Source organism: Daphnia magna, linkage group LG6 (genome assembly GCF_020631705.1).
Source record: "Daphnia magna isolate NIES linkage group LG6, ASM2063170v1.1, whole genome shotgun sequence".
Lineage (NCBI taxonomy): Eukaryota > Metazoa > Arthropoda > Branchiopoda > Diplostraca > Daphniidae > Daphnia > Daphnia magna.
The window spans coordinates 1,290,033-1,298,484 of NC_059187.1; positions in this window are offsets into that span (position 1 = coordinate 1,290,033).

The window sequence follows — 8,452 nt, forward strand, 5'->3', positions numbered from 1 at the left end:
TTCGCAGCTGATAAATTACGTGGGCCTTCCATCATGAGACAAGCAGCCCTTCATAAAATTCATTCATCAGCTACTGGATTTTCTTTTGTTTTTTTCAAGTTTTTTTTTTTTTTGGGGTCTATTTTTTTTCGGGGTTTAGAGAAATGAAAGAATTTATTTATTTATTTTTTTCCATTTCTATTTCACCGAGTTTATCAATGTCTACTGGCCCTTTTTGTTGTTGTTCCTATCGCAGGAAGAAGAAAAGAAAAAACAAAATATTACGTCCCCCCTATTTATCTGCCTCGATAAGGAGGTAAAGTCATTTGAATACGTCACCGTGATCAAGTGTCTTTGGCCTCGTCCGTCCGCCCGTCTTGTTTTCCGTTTTGTCCCGGCCTGTAGATGTACACAATAAAAAGGCACGACGACGACGACGACGACGACGACCATCATTCCGTGATTAATAGTTACGAAAATTTGGGTCCTATTGTGTTTGGCTTTTCTCTTTTTCTCGGCAATCGCGGCATATAAATAATTTCTTCCCCCTCTTAACCATTTTATTTGTCTGTGTGTGTGTGTGTGTGTTAAAAGAGAGAAAGAGAGAGAAAAGAATGGGAAAGAGTCGGGTTCCTTTTTGGATAGTCGGTCGGTTTTCTGTGTCTAGCGGGAATTTCAACTGGGCATGGAACGATGGCAAGAAACTGATTGTGTTTCAAGCCGAGAGCCGTTTGTCCGGTCGTTTTGTTTTTATACACGTCACGTCATCTTCTATGTTAATCCAGTCAGGTCCAGTAACAACAGGAGCACCAAGCGGGAGCAGCAGCTGCGGCGGCATCTCTCCTCTCTCTTTTTTCTTTCATCTCACATTCCTTTATATCATTCCACTTCCATAGCGATACCTCACAGGTGTACCATCATATTATTTTACACATTTTCCCTTTTTTCTTTTTTTTTTAATTAGAAAAACGCGCTAAAATCAAAGGTCCGTCGCATGGCAGCAAGAAAACATTAGGCCGTCTAATCTTATAGCCCCAGTGTCTGCAGTCATCCCGAAGATCCCGAAAAAAAAAGATGTTTCTCAGAAAGCTGAAAGGGAATTAAAAAAACAAAGAATAAGCCCGTCTTTCGTGTCGGCGGCGAGAAACTTGATGATGGCCATATCAAACGAATCTTGTGTTTTCCCCCTCTTGCCATAGATATAAAGGCATCTGTCAAATTGAATTAAGGCATTCTTCCCGCCCTTGGATATGTCATATCCCAATTTTTTGGGGTGGCAAAGAGGTTCGATAATCATTACAATCCACATTGATTTTAGACGAATCATGTCCTATTTCTTTTCGTTATTTTGTGTGTGTGTGTGTGTAAAACTTGAACTAAAAAAAACCTCAACAACAACAGCGAAAATATGAGCCTTACAAAAATACCAATAACATTCAAAACATGGATGGCATCGATCCTATTCTTTGTGTATATCGAATGAGACGATGCTGCAGCCATGACGACCGTTCTCCAAACCCAAAAAAAATCGCTGCTATCGATTTTGGTACAACAACATACGTGCAAGGACGAAAAGTGCGCATTTGACTCTTGTGCCTAAACACATACGAAAATTGAACGACACTGAAAGTGTAGTCTGAAAAAAAGAAAATGTGTTGGAAATTCAAATGCCTGGCCAGTTGTTCAGGGGCTAACCGAAAAATGCAAAGAAAGAAGAAGAGCTCTGTACAAGTCTAGATCGCACGTCCGTTACACAAGGGCCTACTCAACCGACAGAGAGGTGTAAAAACAAACGGACGAGGGTTTTATTATTCCTTTTTTCTTTTCCATATTGGAACAGATGCATTTTCTTTCCCCTATTCACTAAGACATCGATTCACATTTTCGAGTTTCTTTGTCCGTGACGATTTGAATCAAGTAGAATAAAGAAGCCAAACAGATTGCTCTCGATTCACGTTCACACACAAGTGGGACTGAATGTCAAGCTCAAGGTTGATGTCTCGTACACGAAAAACTGGTTTTTTTTAACCAATTCTCGTTAAATTGCAATGGACAAATCAATTTCTTTGAAAGAATTAAAAGAAAAATTTCGAAGGAAAAAAAGATCGGATCCCACATCTTTTTTTGATTAAACTTGCAATAAAGAGAAAGCGACTCCCGCTGCTGTTCCAGTCGGTAGGAGCTTCTGCATATCATCTTTTTTTTTTTATATATATGTTACCGAAAAAGAAAAAAGAAGATGATCAAGAATCTTGTCTTCTTCCAACCAGCGTGAAAAGCATCGACCATTTTTGCCCGTCCGACTGGAATTCTACCGACATTATCTTCTTCTACCTCTCTCCATTTTTATAGACGCCCCTTCGCTTTCCACTTGAATTCAACAACATCATTTCCAATGGGGAGGAAACAAAAAAAAAGAAAAGGTCAAGCCCAATATCCCTCGTTTTTTATTCGACTTTTCCCATCTTCAATTGAAAACAAAAAGAATCGAATAGATCCACGCCTTCCTTTATGAGATCCTCTGTACACGGTGTAGATAAAAATGCAGACTCCAAATGTGCACTGTACAAGTGGTGAGTTGTGTGTCTACATCATTCAACGGCACGTACACACGGAGTCAGTGTGTAAATGTGTGTTTTTTTTTTTACAAACTACACTATCTATACAAAAAAAAAAATGCATTTTTAGAATTCCCAGCTTGGACTTGCTGCTTCCCTACTGTCCTTTTTTTCTTTCAGAGACATGTATCAACAACACACACACACACACAAAATAAAGTACATTCAAAGTTCATTGGTCTAGAAAGTAAAGAAAAAAAAAAATATGGGCTATTGTAATGGAAAAAAAAAAAAAGTCCGGGTCCTCTACCAACAATAGAACACATCCCCCTAAAAAAAAAAACTCGATATATATTTTATGAAATGACTTTTATGGCAATTCCGTTCTTCTTTTTTTTTTTCCGGGGCGGTAGGGTGACTTTTATTTTTATTTTTTTGAAGAGAGCACCACACACATCCCAAGTTGGAGCCGCTTGCCACGGCCCATTTCCCATTTTCATCCGGGAAACAAACTTTTTTTTTTTTTTTTTTTCTTAAGGCTTCGTATACTCTGGGGCAGGGCGCACTGAAGCGCATCCGGCCGCTGGCTCTAACCAAAATGTGAGAGAGAGAGAGGGCAGATAATGCATCCAACACACACACACACACATAAAGGAAAATAAAAATAGCAAACACGGATGATATATAAAGTTGCTCCTCCCTTTTGAAAAAAAAAAAACGAAAAAATCCATAAATTATGCCAAGGTTAGTTAGTTAGTTTTTTTTGTGAAACGCAACTAGACAGCAGGGGTGGGCCTTTTTTTTATTTTTATTGTAAGTTTCATGATTACTTGATTTGCTTGCTGATTCGCATTTGATTGGACCATGGGGGCCTCGGGGCTGCTACTTGATAATGCACTAACAAATGCAATACACATAAGAGCATTGTGTGTCCTTTCTCTCTTATGATTGTACAACATCTAAACTTCTCTTCTTGTTTTTTTTTTGTGTTTTGCCCAACGGTTTTTTGTTTTTGTTTTATTTCGTTGGTCGTGTGCTGTGCGCTGCAACTAAATTGGTTTCACCTAATTACGCGAGTACCTCATCTAATCATTTTTTTTTTTTCTTTCTGTTTCTACTAGCCCTTTGGGTACGAAACTTGAAATGCTCTTACGTAAAAGCTCATTCATCGCCTCGAGTCATCTGCCGCAGCCAAATATATTTCATGTGTCTACGAGACGCGCTATTTATTGTTGATTGATTTCCAATGTTTTATGACAGAGGAAATTAGGACGATATGTACGATGCGTTGCAAGGCCCGAGAGCCTAGCAATTGGGCATAGCGATGAGAGCCGAAAAGATGGCCCCCCCCTCACCTCTTCAAGATCCAACAGTTTTTCTTTGTAAAGGAATGGCATCCATTAGATCAAAGGCAAAAAGCGAATGGAATGCTTGTTACAACATGGGGGTATTTCAGCAGATTGGCTTTCAGACTTCAACCCCCCACCTCCCTTGCCTTTAAAAAAAGAAAAAAGAAAAAAGTCTTTTGATGACAGTTGATACAGATCGGTAGACGGAGGCCTCCCAAATTCTTTTTTTTTCTACTTCTTTTAGGCCAACAGATAAGACATAGTCCATTTCCTTTTATTTTATTTTTTGATGGAAAAAGGGAAGTTAACATTTCAAATTTCTTTTGTGACAGGATGCCCTGATTTTCATAATCCTCTCTGCCATCGCGTCTCTGTAGATAAAGCCCCAAAAAAAACAAAGTCAATCTTTGGCAATGATGATGATGTGTGTCAATCTCCCTAGTTTTTCATGATAAGCCGTCTGGTAGCCAGCGAGGTACACAGATGAGTTAGCTATTAGTGTTATTGGCCATTTTGGCCCCCACTCGGGCGGGCTCATTAAGCTCCCTTTTTTTTCTCTCTTTCGAAAAGAATGCCAAAGCAAAACAAAAGAACGTCTCGTCCCACACAACAACAACAACAAAAAAACCTCAAAACTAAGAGGCACCACAACAACAAGGAGGACTTGCCTTTAAGTGCACAACAACAGGACAATTCAAACACAATTTCTCTCTATGTGTGTGTGTGTGTGTGTGTGTGTGAAGACTATAGCAGACATGAACAAGTCAGTTAGGGCCAGTTATAAGAGATGTACACCCAAACAAAAAAGCCAAAAAGCTTAAGTGGCTACCTTTGTTTTGTCAGGGAGTCGAGCCTGCCTAGTTTGTTATCAAATCAGACATCACAAGACAAAGATTTAAAGAATAGTCTCAAGCTTTAGTCAAACAGACTCCCCCCCCCCCAAAAAAAAAGACCTTTGCCAATTGAAAGCCCCAAAAGGTAAGAGCGACAAACACAGAAAACGAAGGTCTATTGGGTGGAGTTATTCCAGCAAGTCGTCCCCTACCACAGACACACACACACAAAACGAATAAGCTTATCTTTTTACAGTCCTTATGGGACCAAACGAACTGAGCCGGGTCGTCAACTCTATCGATAGCCCCAATCTTTCTTGTGTGCAGACAGACGAACTGCTTTAAAACAAAAACAAAAAATGCATGCACAAAAATATTGTCAGGTGGTATTCATGTTTTTTGTTGATTTTTGTTTTTAATTCGTCCACCTGTCAGACGCGCCCGTCGCAGACAGATGGAATTGGGAAACGTAACATTTCTTTCGAAAGGAAATGATGAGAAGACGAGAGGAAAATGGGGGGAGCATTATCAGCGTGAGGAATCAAGGAGAAAAACAAAAAATATGGCTCTGCCTTGATGGCGACGCAACACGCACATTGCCACACACAAAACTGGCCGTTTTTTCTAGACCCAGTCGTAATTAACGAACGTTTCGTTTCTTTTTTAGAGGGGTTTGGCAGGACAGGGCAGGAAGAAGCCCAAAGTGTTTGCGTTTGCATCGTCACGTTGGAATTTCCTCTCTCCAATGTAATTTCAATGCAGTCCCTTCTCCTTGTTATTATTATTATTATTCCCTCTTTCTTTTCAGATTTTAAAAAGAAAAATCCTGCCCGCTGTCGATCGAATAAAAACTCTTGTCCGGCATGCAGACATGGCAGCCCGTTTGACAAATGAGTCACTTGACACTACAATAATAACGTCACAACACACGCACACGAGGAAGGGAAGATATGGCGACGTGTGTGTGTCGTAGACGAATTATCTAAAGAAAGAAGTGGTCACAACACGGCGTGTTATCCTAGTTGTTTAAGTACACTAAAAGGCGTACGTGTATGATTGTCCCAATATTCGATTCGGCCCTCTGTAGAGGATTAGGCACGGCCTGAGGTGGAACCGACCACTATGAAAATGATCCTGAAATCTCTCTCAAGTCATGTGTCATCAACTTGAATTTCACGGCACGAGTGGTACACAGTGGACGTCTGTGTTTGTAAAAAAAGAAGAAGAAGAAGAAGAAAAGAACGAGCCGGAAAACACGTATGAAATGGAATTGAGAAGAAGAAGAAGAAGAAGAAGAAGAGCAACAAAAGAAAGAGAAAAATGGAGGGCAGAATTTTGTATTGAGAACGAGAAGAATTTCCTCCCCCTTCTCAATACACATTTTCTTTTCTTTTCTATGTGCGTTATTATTCCCTCCGTCCGGCTGACTAACTGCTGTGAATGCACGTCCAGCCAGTACTGGAAAAAAATCCCCCATCCTCCCTGTGTGTACGTCTGTCTGTGTGTGTATGTGTGAAAAAGGTGTCCAGGTGTTACTTTCAGTTGGCTCCCTGCGCACCTCAATGGAAAAACCTTTTTGTTAGCACTCGTTTAAAGAATCGAGCCGTTGTTACCTTGCTCTTCTCAGCCCCCCATGTTATACAAGGAAACATCTCCCCTCTTCTTCTGATAGATTTTTTGGAAGAAGAGGGACAGGGGAAGGGGGGGGATATAGAAACGCCGGCTTATTCCATTTCACACCGTGATGTCTTTTTCATCTTCTTTCAATACGTCGAAAAGAGAGAAACGGCCAACATCTCAGAGGCAGCCCCACTGCTGTGCGACTCAATTTCCCCCGCCGAAATATGTCTATCGGCGGCGGCGCTTTTATTAGCCCTCATGTCTTTCTTTCTACGTGTGTGTGTGAGTGTGTGTATGTGTGAACGTGAAAAAATCTACAGTACCGAGACTGTCTATGTGTGGATATCGGAGTAATAAAAACAAAACAAACCTTTAACTGACTCGCACTCGCTGGCCCTAAATAAAGACAAGAGATCCGGATGCAATAGAGTCCGGCAGATGGGCACGATTTTGTTGTTGCTGGCTGGACGTGCGTTGTGATCGTAGTAACGTCACAACCTCTCATTTTGTGTGTGTGTGTGTGTGGAGGGGTTACGGCAATCTTATCGCATTGAAAACAGAGAAAGAGAGGCGAGGTCTTCATTTGTGCTGCCCAATAAGGAAAGAGAGAAAAAAGAAAAAGAAATCAACGTGATATCAACATAAAATTTAAGTTTTGGTCATTGTTGCTTCTTGTTGCAACGTTAGATTCGATCCAGCGAGACAAACATATGGCAGTAGCCGAAGAAAAATAGATTTAAAAACACAACAAACTTGTTTTCCTTTTTATTATTATTATTATTATTAGTTGGGATTGGTACAACTTGGTCTTGTTCGATGCATCGTCCGTCCGACCGCACCGGACCAACGACAAGAATAACGCAAACGAGATTTCGTTTGTTTTTATTATCATTGTTTTAACAAAAGATATGGGCGAGGAACGAAAATAAAATGAAAGAAAAAGGGAAAGCTGCGATGGTTTTTATTGTTATCTTTTATCGAAAAGAAGAGACGCCCTGACAACTTCGACGACACCAAAAACAAGAAAAATAAAAAAGAAATTAAATTAAATTATCGAAAAATAAAATGAAAATAAAAGACATGGTGCCCAAAATGAAAACCATTTGCCCCGTGTGTTGCTGGGCAAGAGTCGAAACTTTGTGCTCTACTAACCAAGAGTCATCTGTCAACGAATAGCCCTTCCCCTTTCACATCAAAAAATAAACGTCCGAGATAATTTTCGAATCATAACATGACATGTGACCCCCACATTCTTGTTTTATTTCATTCCTATTACGGGTTTGAAGGTGAGTTGCGTTGCAGCCGTTGCTGGCCCACACACACACACCAGGTGCATTTCACGTGGACATTTTCAAATTAAAAATCATTAAATAATTTTAGGTAAAACTTGACATTTGTGCGCACAAGTCCGTCTGTAACACGCCTGCCATTACGCCATTGCAGCCACACAATCACCTGGCTACCACATAAAATGTGCCCTCCCGTGTCCTCCCCTTACACACACAGACTCACAGACACACACACACAAAAGGCCTAACAGAACGTACACGTAGAAAAACAAAAAAAAAATGAACAGGTATAGTAGGAGACACTCTGCTGGGCAGAGCAATTGGACACGATGATGACTGCGCAGATGGCAAGGGATTTCAAGAACAAGAGGGGGGAGGGAAAGAAAAAGCAACAGCAGGGCAAGCTCGAATCACAAGCCCATCTATTCCAATTACATTCTACGACTTGTTCGTCCAAAATCTTTTCCCTAATTTTTTTTTTTTAAATAAAACAAATTTTTCTTTTTTTTTTATTCATTATGGCTGACGCTTGCATTGCAGGTGGGGCACTGAGGCAATGCTCGTTTTTCCAAAATAAAATTGATTAGGGAAATAGGAACGTGTGCAGCATCAAAGGCGACAAGGGATTTTCTTTTCTTTCTTTTTTTTTTTTTTGCCCGTCTTGTATAAAGTTGCCCTCCACCAGACGAAATTTGAAAAAAAAAAAAAGAAAAGGACACCACACGTCTTGGGGGTAGCTTCCGGACCGCCACCTATTGATGACAACACCCCCACTACACACATAGCCACAAACAAAAAAAATGTTTGAAAAAAAAAAAAAGAGA